Source organism: Oryctolagus cuniculus, chromosome 1, assembly GCF_964237555.1.
Source record: "Oryctolagus cuniculus chromosome 1, mOryCun1.1, whole genome shotgun sequence".
Taxonomy (NCBI): Eukaryota; Metazoa; Chordata; class Mammalia; order Lagomorpha; family Leporidae; genus Oryctolagus; species Oryctolagus cuniculus.
Genome location: NC_091432.1, coordinates 211,320,394 through 211,334,822, shown reverse-complemented (window position 1 = coordinate 211,334,822; position 14,429 = coordinate 211,320,394). Strand labels below are relative to the sequence as shown.

The window sequence follows — 14,429 nt, the reverse complement described above, 5'->3', positions numbered from 1 at the left end:
TCCTGGAGGAGGAAGTATTTGAGGTGGACTTAGTTATAAGGTGTTGGAAAGGTGTCCCCGCCTCTTCTCCATTCTGCCCTTCCCCCCTCCCTTGCCCCAGCCCCAGTGAGCTCTTTTCAGGGTCTTGTTCCCTGCCGCCCCCTCCAATTCCCTTATGCTGTTATCACTTTTGTCTGGTGATCCCGTCCCTCTCATCCATCAGACAGACTCCCTCCTGGAGAACAGAACCCAGTGCCGCTGAGTGACCTTGGCCTGTCCTTGACCTCTCTCTGCCTTGTCTTCCGTGGCTGTAAAGTGGGGAAACACGAGCCGCCCTGCCTGCTCCACATAGCTGTCATGAGAAGGAACTCGGACAACCCACGGGCTGCACAGGAGAGCAGGCCCAGCAAGGGCTCCCAACGGAGGGCCGGACGTCAGAGCTGGAAGCAGGCTCAGAAACCGACGAAACCAACCTTCTCAGCTTACAAATGAGAACGCCGCTTGGAACGAGCATGCTCCTTGGCCAGAGTACTGCAGAGAGTGGAAAAACACGATCCCCTGCCTGTCCCAGAAGATCGCTCTTGTTTGCCCACCACGGACATGTGGGCACCACTGGGCCAGACCTCCCAGGGATGAGAAGCTGGAATCAGTGCAGAGCAGCCACTGCTGGAACGTACGCAGGCGGTGAGCCAGCGAGACAAGGGCTGCCCCTGGGGGGCAGGGGGGCTGCGCAGGGACCCTGCCCCGTGGGAACTTGGGGTGGATGTGGCTCCCACTGTCTCACTCCCAACGTGCTCTCGCCTCAGCTGGATTGAAGGGTAGGGGGGCAGGCAGAGATCCGAAAGGATTTGGGGCCACGCAAGAACCAAAGGGCTGGAACCCAACGGGCTCTCTCAGAGACACAGCCCTGCAGGCAGCCAATCGCACGGGCGACACTGAAGCCAAGGGCAGAACAAAGCTAGCTTAAGTGGTGGGGAGTGGCCGTGGGGGTGGAGGTCGGGGAGCCCATGGGTATCACCAGCAGCCAAAGACAAGGAGAGACGACACTGCTCGGAGGTGGCCAAAGTCCTAGAGAAAGAGGACAGAGAGCAGAGCCTGTGGTCCTCATCATTCTCTCACAGGGCTCAGAACAGGGTTTGGTTGTGTTTTTCAGCATTTTTTAATTATACAAGACATCAATACATTCTCAATGCAAACAACTCAGACATCTCATACAAAGGAGAAACCATCTCCCCACCCCTCCGGGGGCCCATTTTAATGTGCATTCTTCCAGGCCTTTCTCTGGAGTTTGTACCCATCTGTGTGTCACAGGAGACAGACATGGCTTTGGGGGTGGGTAAGGTTGTGGATTAAAGGGACCACCCAGCCACACTAACCTGAACCCTGCTACTTGTACCTGAGAAGCTACACGTGCAGACACAGAGCTACGGCCCTCTTCACAAAGAGCCCTCGATGATTCTGTAGTCTGGAGCCGTGATCTATGATCTAACCACACACACACACACACACACCCCACCACCACCACCACCACCCCCACTGAGGAACACTTTAGATCATTTCCGGTTTTTCATGTTCGAACAATGTGCCAATATATAGATAGCCCTGCACGTGCCTGAGACCAGGAAGCAAGAGAAAAAATGAGGTATACTTCATACAGAGTGAGCATTGCTTAACAACAGGGATACATAATTATGTTGTTGTGTGAACGTCATAGGCTATACTTACATGAACTAACGTCATAGGCTATACTTACAGGAACCAAATAGGCTACAGTGTCTCTTAGCAACAAAATAGTACGGGACCACCATCATTTATGCCTCGCCTGAAACACTGGCATGCAGCACACTACTGTATATTATTAGATTTCCTTATCCTGTATATATTAAATTTCATTAAATATGTTATATTCCATTCATATAATAGATCCCTTACATATTGATATATAATAGACTCACTCTATATATGTATAAAAAATTACTACTTTTGGAGATGGGCATTTCTTAGGAAAAGTGTGCACCTCAAACTCTCTTGCGCCCCTTGACTTGAAGCCAGTCTAGGCTACAAACTAAAAGAACGTTGTCAGGAGCTCCAATTGCGTGAAGCCAAGAGGGAACCACACAGTTTAATAAGTCATTTCCATCCCCACTCGCAAGGTCTCTGTATATTTCATGCCCCCTTAGTCATCATTTGGGTGAGCTCTACATATTTGTGCTTGTTCTTTCTTTCATTTGTCCTCATAAATCAATCCCTGCAGTCTGCTAATCAAAGCCAGCTTTTCAAATGAAACTGTAGCAGAGTGTTTCACTAACCAAATATTGTTTTTCCACCGGCACTGACAGAGAGGGTGGGATGCCACCTCACACACCGTTCTTTCTTCCTCTGCCACCCCGGGAGACCACGTGCCACCCGAGGTGGGCGTCGGGCCACGGCTGAGGGTGCGAGGGAGTGGTCGCTGAGAGGTTCTTCTTTGCTCTCTCTCTCTCTCTCCCTGGGATCTCCAGGAAGAAGGTCACCCTCTCCACTTCTACTCTTAGTAACGGAGGAAAATAGAGTGTGACAATGCCTGGAGCTTACTGAGCCGTCTCCCCGCCAACCCCGAGGGCTGCAGCTGGTTTTGGAGGATGGAGGATGCCAGCTCCTGCTACTCCCCCTTCACCCAGTTGCCCACCCTGGGCAGGTGGTTGCTTGTGTAGACTCAGTGATAGCCAGCCTGAGAGCACTGCTGCCCTACAACCTGCCCTTGAACCTCACCTTTAATCCCCCAGCTGCCTCCTTCACCAATAGAAGTAGTTCTGCCTCAAGGAAGCATTATCAGCATCCCCTGGGAACCTGTTAGAAATGCAGATTTCCAAACCCCACGCACACCTACTGGATCAGAATTTCTGAGCTGTGCATTTTTGGAAGCCTTCTTTGAATAGCCATGACCTACAGGACCCATGTCCACCCTCCTAACTCGGATGCCTCAGTCCTCCATGCTGGCCCCCGCTGCCATCCAGTCCCATCTCCTGTTACCCTTTCTACGGAACTCTGCACTGTATGGACCAGCCAAACACACAGCTGGGTCTCTTCCTGTCTCTGAGTGGACCGGAAATGGTCCCTTCTCCTTAGCACATCCTTGCCTTTCTGTATTAAATCCCTACCACTGGGACCGGCACTATGGCGTAGCAGGTAAAGCCACCACCTCCAGTGCCGGCATCCCATATGGACACCGATTTGAGTTCCGGCTGTTCCACTTCCGATCCAGCTCCCTACTATGGCCTGGGAAAGAAGTAGAAGATGGCCTCTGGCTCCTGGCTTCTGATTGGTGCATCTCCGGCCATTATGGCCAATTGGGGAGTGAACCAGCAGACGGAAGCCCCCCACCTCTCTCTCTCCCTCCCTCCCTCTGCCTCTCCCTCTCTCTCTGTGTAACTCTTTCAAATAAATAAATAAATCTTTTTTAAAAATAAAATAAATTGTATTTGCATATATTTCATTCTCTCAACAACTCCATGAAGAAGGTATTACTATGAGAAAGTCCTATAAATGGAAGAAACCTTTGCCTCTTCCAGCTGAGCTGCACTGCCTGCTTTGTCAATGAGATGACAATGAGAATGCATTATGCCTCCCTAGCTGTGTGACTTTGAGCAAGTCTCAGACCTCTCTGTCAGTTTCTTCACCTAAATCCCTCGTATTCCAGATAAAGAAACAGTTCAGAGAAAGAGAAGAAAAAAACACAGTGGCCCAGAGTTCTTCAATCACTCGTCCAAGGTAGGACGCGGTACAGGTGGATTTGACCCCTGGCTCTGGAGCTGTAACCATTTGGATCTGTTGCTTCCTGCGACAAGTGCATCCCCGAGGTTTAGAGCCGCACGGAGCATGCGCACTCCCACTGCCCCCCACAACACCGGCTCTCCGGCCCACGCAGAACCTCAGTCCTATAGCGCTGCAGAGCGCTCTCCCCTGTCCTGGCCAAGACGGCTCTTCTCCAGGCTCACACCCGCTGTTTTCCTCAACCAGTTCCATGTGACCTGGCCCTGTGTCCCCAGCTGCCAGCCCTCGCGACACAGCTGGCTTTCAAAGGAGGAGGCCTTCCATGCGTCCTCTCATTGGCTGCTTTGCTTTCTCCTATTTCCTGTTTCAAATTGCTAGGCCCAAGCGTTTGCATCAAGAATGATGACATGACATGCTTTCTAAAAAATCTCATTTTCCAAAGGCATTTCCTATTGATTTCCTTCCTTATTCAGACCACACTCAGCCTGGCTTGTGTTAAAAAAGAGAGAGAGGATAGGGAAAAAAAAGAAAGAAGGAAAGACACAGCAATCCGTGTTTTTCCAAGAGCAGACTGGTGCCATGAGCCTTCCTACCAGTTTGGGCACCCCTCCGGGTGGGCTGCTCAACCAGCGTCCCCCAGACCCAAGGGTCCTGGAACCACCTTGGAAATTCCAGCCACCTAATTCCCCCTCAGTTCCCTGCAGCCCACCTTTGTGGGATTATTAGCATTTCTCTTTTTTAAAGATAATTAATTAATTAATTAATTAATTTGAAAGGCAGAGAAAGAAACATCTGCCACTCACTGGTTCATTCCCCCAAATGCCTGCAACAGCCATGGCTGGGCCAGGCCAAAGCCAGGAGCCAGGAATCCAATCCAGGTCTCCCAAGTGGATGGCAGGGACCCAACTACTTGAGCCATCACCTGCCCCCTCCCACCCTGCTCTGCTCCCCGTCTGTGGGAACCGGCCTCTGGAGCTGGCTACCTAGGGCTCTGAACAGAGCCAGTTTCACTGGTCACAGGAGCAATTGTGTGTGTGATCACGGTGCCACAGAGCCCTCCCTCCGTACGAGGGACACAGCACTGCAGGCTCATGGGAAGCACCTGCTCACTCTTCCCATCATCATTACCCCGTAGTCCTAACCCTTGCATTGTTCCACAAGGATCGTAGCTCGAATGTGGCTCTGGCATGGAGCCTCTGATAGCCTCCCCCAGTTCTCCAAAGCTCTGGCTGCCTTTCTGGGCTTCTGGGTTACAGCCAAGGCCAACTCATGTGGGAGCTGCAAGCTGCAGCCCGGTGGGGAGGGAGGCCCTGGATGGCAACCAAGCCCACTCCACCGGCCATAGGGAACGTTCTAGCCAAGCCCGGCTAGAACTGGCTGCTGGCAGGAAGCTCCATAGACAATGGCTCCATCTCTGCCCCCCCCCAATGTGTGTGTTTGGTGGGGGGGGGGGCACAAATCAGCATGTGTGTTTGGGGAAGAGGGGTGCTGAGGTGGAGGAGATCTTTGCATCTGAGTTGGCCTGGATCTGGGTCTTTCCCCTTCTGGATTATAAAGCTTTTGCTAGTCACATCCTGACCCCAACTCCAGTTACCCTGTTGTGGTGAGAAGAATATCGTTGGGTGAGTCGGTGATACAAAGGGAGGTGGAGGTTAGAGTTAGACAAATAACGCCATTTTATCTATTCATTTATTTATTTTCATTTTCTTTGAAAGGCAGAGAGACAGAGATTTTTCTGTCCTCTGATTCACTTCGTCCCCCCACTCCCCAAATGCCCACTATGTCCATTAAAACTGGGCCTGGGCCAGGCTGAAGCCAGGAACCCAGAACTCAGTCCAAGGCTCCCACATAGGTGGTAGGGACCCAAGCATTTTGGCCATCCACTGCTGTCTCCTACAGTCCACATCAGCAGGCATCTGGATCTGAAAAAGAGTAGGCGGGACTCAAGCCAGGCACTGCAGTAGGAATGCGGGTGTCCCCGTAGCATCCTAATCACTGCACCGAAACACCTTTCCCTGCGTTTTCCCTTGAAATCAAGACAGGGCTGGCACCCTAGAGGCTGGGGAGGGGTGGAGGGGCCGTGTCTATCAGCCTGCTATCAGGTTGTGATTTTCTAGAGGATGAACCGCCACTTTGCTTATGCTTTTATTCATTCAACAAACATGCATGGAGCCCCCCATGAGTCAGGGCTGTGATTCAGAATCAAGCATGAGCCAGGCCCAGCATGGAGAAGCCATTGAGTCCCAAGATGACTGGAGTAAAACCAACCCCCCTGCGGAAGTCGGAGTGGAGAGCAGAGAGTGACGGAGGGAGGAGATTGACTCTGGAGGGAACAGCCAGAGGGCTTCAGGGAAGAGGAGGCATGGGACCTGCACCTCATGGAGGACTCACGGGGCAGTGAAGAGCGGGAAAAGGCAGTGGAGGGGCTGGCGGGCTGCGAGCCGGCAACCGTGGGGAGAAGGAGGAGCCTGCACCGTGGGGAGAGGGAGGAGCCTGCAGTGAGCAGAAAGACTGCAGCGCTGACCTGGGCCAGCAGCAAAGGGTGTGGCCTTGCCAAGGGGTGTGGCCAAGAAGTGGCAGAGACATGGAGGTGCCATCAGTGTGGACCGAAAGTGTGCAGCTCCTGCATCACCAGGAGCTTGCTGGGAGCGGGGGTGGGGTGGGGGTGCGGACAAGCATCTGTGCCCTCCAGGGGATCCTGCGGCAAGGCAGGGGTTCACTGGGTACAGCGTAATGACAAAGGGCTCCTGTCTGAGGACAGACACCAGGCCATGTCATATCCGATTCAGACCTCCCTACTACCCTAGGAAGCGGCTCCGTCCTTATCGCCACTTTATAGATGATAAAATGGAGGCTCAGAGAAGGAAATCAGCTACGTGCAGTCTGAAGCTACTAAGCAGCAAGTCTGGGAATGAAACTTGTGCTGTGACGCTCTGAGGCCCACACACTCCGAGAAAGGCAGTCTGCCTGCTGGGGAGCTATGCCAGGGGGTGGGAAGGACCCACCAGCGGAGGGCAGGTGATGTGATAAGCCTGGGGAGGGAGCAAGAGTAGACCAGGGAGACCCCCAAGAGTCCAAGGCTGAGCCATAGAGACCCCATTTCCTAATGCAAGGATACTGGAGGAGTGAGACGCGGCATCCCGTTGGGATCTGCAGAGCACACAAGGCGCGTGCACACACACACACACCCCAAAGAGGAAAACAGAACCACCGCTGCCATGACCACTTGGCCAGTGGTCTAACCCCGCCCATATTGGAAAAGACCAGGGAGGATCCTTGGCTCAAATGACCGCTTCTCAAGAGTGTCAGCCATCAGGGGGCCTGTTGCAAGATTTGTGAACCTGTGGGGGAGGGGATCAGGTTGGGGACAGCAATGAGGGAACCCCAAGCGTTGGAACTTGTCCCGTTCCTCTGAAGGTGTACAAATGCAATCTCCCTGTGACCTCTTCCTGGGCTCGGAGAGAAAAGGAAAAAAGCCTGTCCTTGTGGCAAGGAGGTGACAGACCAATTCCTAAGGCAGAGGCAAAGGCTTCCCAAGTGCCCGCGAGCAAGGAGCCAGGTGCTGGGCTCACCTGCTGCAAAGAACAGAAAATGCTCCCGGGGTTCCTACTTGGGTAAAGCTGGGCATAAATCATCCTTGGAAAAGGGGTCATGGCAGGGCTGGTGCTGTGGCGCAGTGGGTTAAAGCCCTGGCCTGCAGGACCAGCATCCCATACGGGTGCCAGTTCTAGTCCCGGCTGCTCCTCTTCTGATCCAGCTCTCTGCTGTGGCCTGGAAAAGCAGTAGAAGATGCCCAAGTACCTGGGCCCCTGAATCTGCATGGGAGACCCAGAGGAGGCTCCTGGCTTCGGATCGGTGCAGCTCCAGCCATTGAGGCCAATTGGGGAGTGAACCATCGGATAGAAGACCTCTCTCTCTATCTCTTCCTCTCTCTGTAACTCTGTCTTTCAAATAAATAAAATAAATCTTTAAAAAAAAAAAAGAAAGAAAAGGGGTCGACCATGGTGGGTGGGTACCTTTCGCTGTGGGGTCTCAAGCTTTTTACAAACAGCGCCTCATTAACCCTGGCGAGCCCGGGGACAGAAAGCCTGGGCAGGTGGCACTTTTTGTGTCCGGGAACAGGTGAGGCCTGGCCTCCTGGTGGTGCTGGCACAGGACCCTCCCTCTGCTCATTAGGTAGCCACCCTGACCTGCGGGCTGGTGGGGTGTGTGTGCATGTGTGTGTGTGTGTGTGCATGTGTGTGTCTTCTTAACCATCTCATACCATGAAGAGCAAACCGGGCAGCAGTAGGCAGGAGTCTGTATTCTTTTCTGAATCTGCCAGGCTTGGGCCAGCATTTTCCCTAATGTCATTGGTACCTCCTTGGTAAAGGCCTCTTGTTTATTTCCGGCCCAGCCAGCCCTTTTGTAAATCTTTGCAAGGCACAGTTCGACCTGGAACAGGGGGAACGAGAAAAGGGGACCGAGAAGGAGCCAGCTGTAACCAACGCCGTGGGGCGGCAGACACCCGTGTCACTGTCCCCTCTGGGGTGGTATAGAATCCGAGTCCGCTTTGGGGGCTCAAAGCAAGGAAAAGAGAAAGAAAAGCAATGGAAGCCGTGCGACGTGGCTGCTCCCTTTCATTTTAATTCAAGAAAAAAAAAGGAAAGGAAATAAAAGCGAGAGAAGAAAGAGGAAAAGAGAGGAGAGAGACAGCAAGAAAGGGAAGGGAGGGAGGAATAAATCGGGAGGGGGAGAGAGACAAAGAGGAAAAGAGGAAGAGGAGAGCGCGCGAAATCCCCGCTTCCTACCGGGAGAGCCGAGCCGCTCTCGGCGGGGCCGCGGGCTCGGAGCTTTTAAGGGTTTCTAATCCTGGAAGGCTGTCTGACATCACCCCGTTTCTTGTCGGCTGATGTTTCGTACAAGCCTCTCATTTCCTCGGTGTGCGCAGAGCCACCAATTACTGCAACAATCTCGTGTTTATGTTTGCTCTGCCGGCCGCCCGCTTGGCCCCGGGCCTGCCTGCGAGGCTCCGCGCGCCGAGCCCGGCGGGGGTGGGTGCGGGGAGCTGGGAAGGAGGGGGTCTGGACCGGGCCCCGAAGAAAAAGGGAGGGGTCCCCCTTAATTTTTTTTCATTGACTTCAGCACCATGTGATCAGGAAGTCTGGCCTCCCTCCATTTCCCCTCCCGACTAAAGGGAAACATTGTGCAGCAGCCGCCGCGGCCGCCGGGGGGATGGCCTTGGCCGCCTGACGTAGGGGGATAAAAATAACCGGCATATTTAAGGCCGGAGCAGGGATCCCGGCGCTCACACGCGGCCGGATCAGTTCCCCCGGCCGACCGGCCGGCGGCGCGGCCTGCGAGGAGGCCTCGCGCGCTCTGCTGCGTGCGTGCAAGGGGCCAGGGCCGGTGCCAAGCGCCAGCGCCGCCCAACCCGACCTCGACCTTGACCTTGTCCCCAGGGCCCAGGCCCACCCAGGCGCGCGCGAGCCTCGCAGAGCCCTGGGGAGGCCGGGCCAGGCGAGTCCGCAGCAGGCTGGCCGGAGCGCGTAGGGCTGGGCCTGCGTTCTGAAGTCCTGACTCCCTGGAGAGGAAAAAGAGGGATTCGGGGGCCCTGAGGCTGAGGTTGGGACCCAGGGCCCCTGTCTGGGGACAGGGCTGTAACTAGCTGCCGCTTAAAGTGTCGCTGGGCTCCAGCCAGACCCCAGACTCACCAAGTCCAGTTCCCTTTCTCCACCTGCTTTTTCTCTTGCAACTGCCCGTTGCAAAGTTTGGGCACATATGGCAGGGTGAGAAGTCTTTACCAAAGACAAGTGCACCAAAGAAAACAGAGAATACCCAGGACAAACCCGGGTTCAGAGGACAGTGGCTGGTCAGGTTCCCTCCAGCCCCTGAAGGCTGCCACCACCTCCGGCTTAGGCAGGCACCCAGAAAACAGAAAAGGAGGAAGTGTTGCTGAGTCCTGGCTGAGCTCATGTCCCAGATCCCAGGAGCAAACCCACGGTGAACCGCATTCGCCCTGCGTGTTACCAAGTTCATGCCCTCACTTGAGCCTCAGCCCGGCCCCTACCCAGCTGCTTTGGTTGTCCTTATCTTACACAGAGGCAAACTGAGGCTGAGGCAGACTAACCCCCCCCCCCAGGGATGCGCTGCCCCTCTCAAGTGCAATTTACGTGGCTACCTCGATTCAGCATTGTGAGAACCTCCTTCCTCCAGTTCCTCCTGCTCCCTAAATAAAATTAGTAACCGGGGCCAGCGCCGTGGCTCACTTGGTTAATCCTCCACCTGCAGCGCTGGCATCCCATATGGGCACCAGGTTCTAGTCCCGGTCGGGGCACCGGATTCTGTCCCAGTTGTTCCTCTTCCAGTCCAGCCCTCTGCTGTGGCCCTGGAGGGCAGTGGAGGATGGCCCAAGTGTTTGGGTGCCTGCACCCGCATGGGAGACCAGGAGGAAGCACCTGGCTCCTGGCTTCGGATCAGTGCAGCGCCGGCCGTAGCGGCCATTTGGGGGGTGAACCAACGGAAGGAAGACCTTTCTCTCTGTCTCTCTCTCTCACTGTCTAACTCTGTCAAATAAAAAATAAAATAAAATAAAACTAGTAACTGAGCAAAAACAACCGTGGTGAGTCTTCACTGATCTGAGAAATCTCAGCCTTGCCCTTACTCGGGGCCACGACCAAGTTTTTACTTCCAATTAATAATGGGCAATCTCCCTGTCTTCTGATGTCAAAACTAACAAGATAGTTCCAAAGTTCTGGCAGTTTTTCACCTCAAAGCCAGATGCGCTGATGACTGGACACCCCCGGTTTTTCTTGCCTTTTTTTTTTTTTTTTTTTTTTGTACAAAGATAACAAATGGCCTTTTATACCAGTGGATGAGGCCAAGAACTCTCATTAGGGAGATTTTGGAATATAACCACCTTATGAGGATGGAGGCTCCCAGATCTGTGGCAGGGTTCTGCTAAATCTCCAGCCCCCAGCACAATGCCCGCCACAAAACATCCTCAGCCCATAACTGTTAGGCTGAATTAGCAGGTAGGTGGTGGGAAGTTAGGGACTGCACTTAAAGATCTATCAGGACCAGGCTGGCGCTCTGGTGCAGCAGGTTAAGCGTCTACCTGCAGTGCCCCCATCCCATATGGGTGCTGGTTCAAGTCACGGCTGCTCCACATCCAGTCCAGCCCCCCACTAATGCACCTGGGAATACAGTAAAAGATGGTCCAAGTTCTCGGGCCCCTGCACCCACATGGGAGACCCTGATGAAGCTCCTAGCTCCTGGCCTCAACCTGGGCCAGCCCCAGCCATTGTAGCCATTTGTCTCTCCCTCTCTTTCTATAACTCTTCCAAATAAACTAAATGAATCTTGAAAAAAAAATCTATCAGCACGACATGTGCTGATCATCCCTACAGTGACTGGAGGCACATGATCACCCCTAGTCCTTCGAAACCCTAGAAGGTAAGCGTATGTATTAATCCTGCCTTGCGTGCAGGGAAAACAACACAGAGAGTAACTGCTGATGGTAACACAGCCAGGCACTCTTGTTCTCAAAGCCAAGGTTTTCACCACTTGGTGCCTCGTGAGATGTCAGAGCAAGGGATCCACCATCTACTAAACCCTTCTAAAAAATTGAATTTCTTTTTATCGACTGGAAAGACTAAATAACAGAAAGAGCAAGAAAAAGAGATCTTCTGTCTGCTGGTTCACTCCCCAAATGGCCTGCAACAGCCAGGGTTGGGCCAGGCAGAAGCCAGAAGCCCAGAACTCCATCTGAGTCCCTGACATGGGTCTCAGGGACCCAAGCCCTTGAACCATCACCCATTGCCTCCCAGGATGCGATAGCAACAATCTGAAATGGAAGCAGAGTAACCTAGCCTCAAACTGCCGCTCCCGTGTAAGAGGCCCGTGTCCCACGTGGAGGATTAACCCTCTGTACACAAGGCCAGCCCCTAAGCCTTCTTTTGGGTCAAGTTCCACGCTTGTTACTGGAGAGGTGGGATCCATCACCACAGGCTCCAGACCCTCAAAGAGGTGAGCTGGGAAGCAAGACTAGGTGGGCTGCAGCCTCCTTGAAGGCAGCTGGTTCTCATTCATCTCTTGGTCCCCAACATTGACTCTCAACAGGCGTCTGTCACATTGTCCCTTCCAACAGAAATCTTCCTTGACTGCTGGCAGCCCCCACACAGTCAGCAGCCCCCACCCCGTCTCCCTATTAGAACTGGCTCGTGACTGCGTTAAAGCGCCTGTCGGGCACTCGGGAGCTCTTGCTAACCTGCCTGCTCTCCCCTGGTGTGGGTGCACCCCCAGTGTAGGCTGTGAGGCATGGCAGCCATTCACTAAACGTTTGCTGAGGGATGAATGAATACGAGCTCTTTGCTGGTCTCCCTACCGGTGCAGAGCCCTTATCACCAACACTCTTGATTTTCTCTCTCTCTCTCTGCACCCAGCTCTGTTGCCCCACAGAATCTATCCTGGTTTGTCATTTAATCTGTTTCCTTCTCCTCCAGGCATAACCCATGAATGTGGGCCCACCGTAGACTTCCCATCGTCTATTAAAGTGCATTGCAGGCATTCAGTGCACATGTAACATCAGGGAGTGAAGGAATGAATGAATGAATGGACGAATGAATGAGTCAGAGGCTCCTTGGAGCAAGTCCCACCTTTCTCCACTTGAGATAATGTCATTACCCAGATTGTATTCACAGAGTAAGTGCTCTCCCTCTGGTGACCACTGCAAATCCAAGTCTCATCCATATTGATGATAAAAAAGACTTAAAAGGCGGTTATTGAATGAGGCCTTCTTCTCTTACAATGTGGGCTCCAGTGAGCACTATAGTTAGAGCTACACACAGGCTCTCTTTATGCCTCTCTGTTTTCATTAGCTCGGGTAACTTGCCAATGAGTGATCCTTTTGGGCTGAAATTTTCCATGCTGGGTCTTGGCAAAAGGTGAATTTTGGGGAAAAGTTTGAATAAAATCCCTTCAGCCATTTTTTTTTAGCTTGATGAGGATGAAAAAAAAATACATTTTTTTTTCTTGCTTTTAATTGAAGACATTTTTAGGACACAGGAAACGCCAATCTAGTTGAACTTTGAAAATTTGAAACTCAGATCTAATCCCCGTTGAAGGAAACTGTGGAAATCATTTGGGGCTCAAACATTTTTTAATTAAAAAACTAAGAAGTAATTGAAAAATGTTTGTAGCCTTTGCAATCATGATATTTTTACCCAACTGGAGCTACAGAAGTGTTTCTGTTATCCTTAACAAATCACAAAAGCTCCGAGCTGGTGGGAAAGGGTTACCAAGCTTGGACTTCAGCTCCTATGCCCATGACAGGTAGCATTATCCACCCTCACCCCGTTCTCTTACCCCAAGAATCTTCCTTCAGCAATTGTCCCAGGAATATATGATTTAAACCCTAGCCTCAGGAAAGAATAAAGCTGAGGTCCCTGGAATAAAACGGCCACTCGTTTAAAGCCAAGGAGACAACTTACTTTTGGAAGCTTTCCTACACCGATGCTACCCAGAACTTTCTATCTCACTCTGGGTCGGTGTCAGGTGCTTGGTCTCTTATTCACTGTAAACCACCTTCGCCTCGTCACATTGCCATTCTTGCCATCGAAGAGGTTCAAAAGGCCAGGCTGGGCCAGAAAGGCAGAGGACCTGGGTTTACCTTCCTGCTCGCATGTTTCCTAGGCAAAGCTTCAGTCTGTTCACCTGTGAAATGGGGGTATGCTATTGTCTCGGTGGCTGTGGGAGGATTCATTTAGGCCAAGCGCTCCCAGTATGGCAGTGCCCTGTCTTCACACTACCCAGCTAGAACTCATCTCTCCAACGCCTCCATTCCTAGCTGTGCCCGGTCCAGTATGGAGGCGTGGAAGAGACCTGTAGAGTGGTGGGAAGGCCGTGGGGCTGAGTGCGTCTGTTAATGCTGGTTATTTCTCAGCGACACTAGCAAATGCCTTCTCTTTTACTGTGTGTTGTCTGTCTCTTCTACACGAGAGTCTTTTCCACCTTTGCGAATCCGGCACGCAGCTGGCTGTGAGCGAGTGAATGGATGAATGAACCAGCAAAGGCCTCCGGTTTCCTTGCTGGGTCTAAGGCCGGAATCCTGGTTGGGTGGAATGCAGGCATTGTCGGTTTGGAATGTGTATGGACGCTGATGGCTGTGAATTCAAAACCTGCTGTGTCTCAAAGCACCTTCCTTGCATGCAGTTTTATTTGGCAGGAAGCAGGCAGGGGACCTTCTACTACAGTCCTTTATAGCACCCCAACCTGCCCTCATTCCGATTTCACACTGCACAAGAGGAAAACACTGCAGGAGACAGCAAAGGAGGAGGAGGAGGAAAGGAGGGAGGGAAGCATGAAAGAAGAAAGGCTTCGGCTTCAACTAGCCTCTCTCCACCTCTTCTGAACAAACTCTGATTTGTTTGCTTTTTTAATATAAGTTTGGCTGGGCTTCTGACCTCCTTGAAATCACTGATTTAAAAAAAAAAAATTACAGGAGCTGGCACTGTGGCACAGTGGGATAACGCCCTGGCCTGAAGCATCCCATATGGGCGCCGGTTCACGACCTGGCTGATCCAGCTCTGCAGTAGCCTGGGAAAGCAGTAGAAAATGGCCCAAGTCCTTGGGCCCCTGCGCCCGCATGGGAGACCTGGAAGAAGCTCCTGGCTCCTGGCTTCGGATCAGCTCAGCTCTGGCCGTTGCGGCCAATTGGG

At 52.7% G+C, this 14,429-nt stretch overlaps 2 long non-coding RNA genes across 2 annotated transcripts; one reads left to right on the top strand and one right to left on the bottom strand.

Annotated features, from left to right (window-relative positions):
* The first annotated feature begins 459 nt into the window (after window positions 1–459).
* LOC138847443 (uncharacterized) lies at window positions 460–3,434 on the top strand. Its single transcript, XR_011385276.1, has 2 exons — window positions 460–663; window positions 2,481–3,434. It is a non-coding gene; the product is annotated as an uncharacterized lncRNA (long non-coding RNA).
* A 1,973-nt stretch (window positions 3,435–5,407) lies between these two features.
* Window positions 5,408–8,819, bottom strand: LOC138847442 (uncharacterized). Its single transcript, XR_011385274.1, has 2 exons — window positions 8,523–8,819; window positions 5,408–5,654 (listed from the first exon to the last, which is right to left on the bottom strand). It is a non-coding gene; the product is annotated as an uncharacterized lncRNA (long non-coding RNA).
* Between the last annotated feature and the right edge of the window lie 5,610 nt (window positions 8,820–14,429).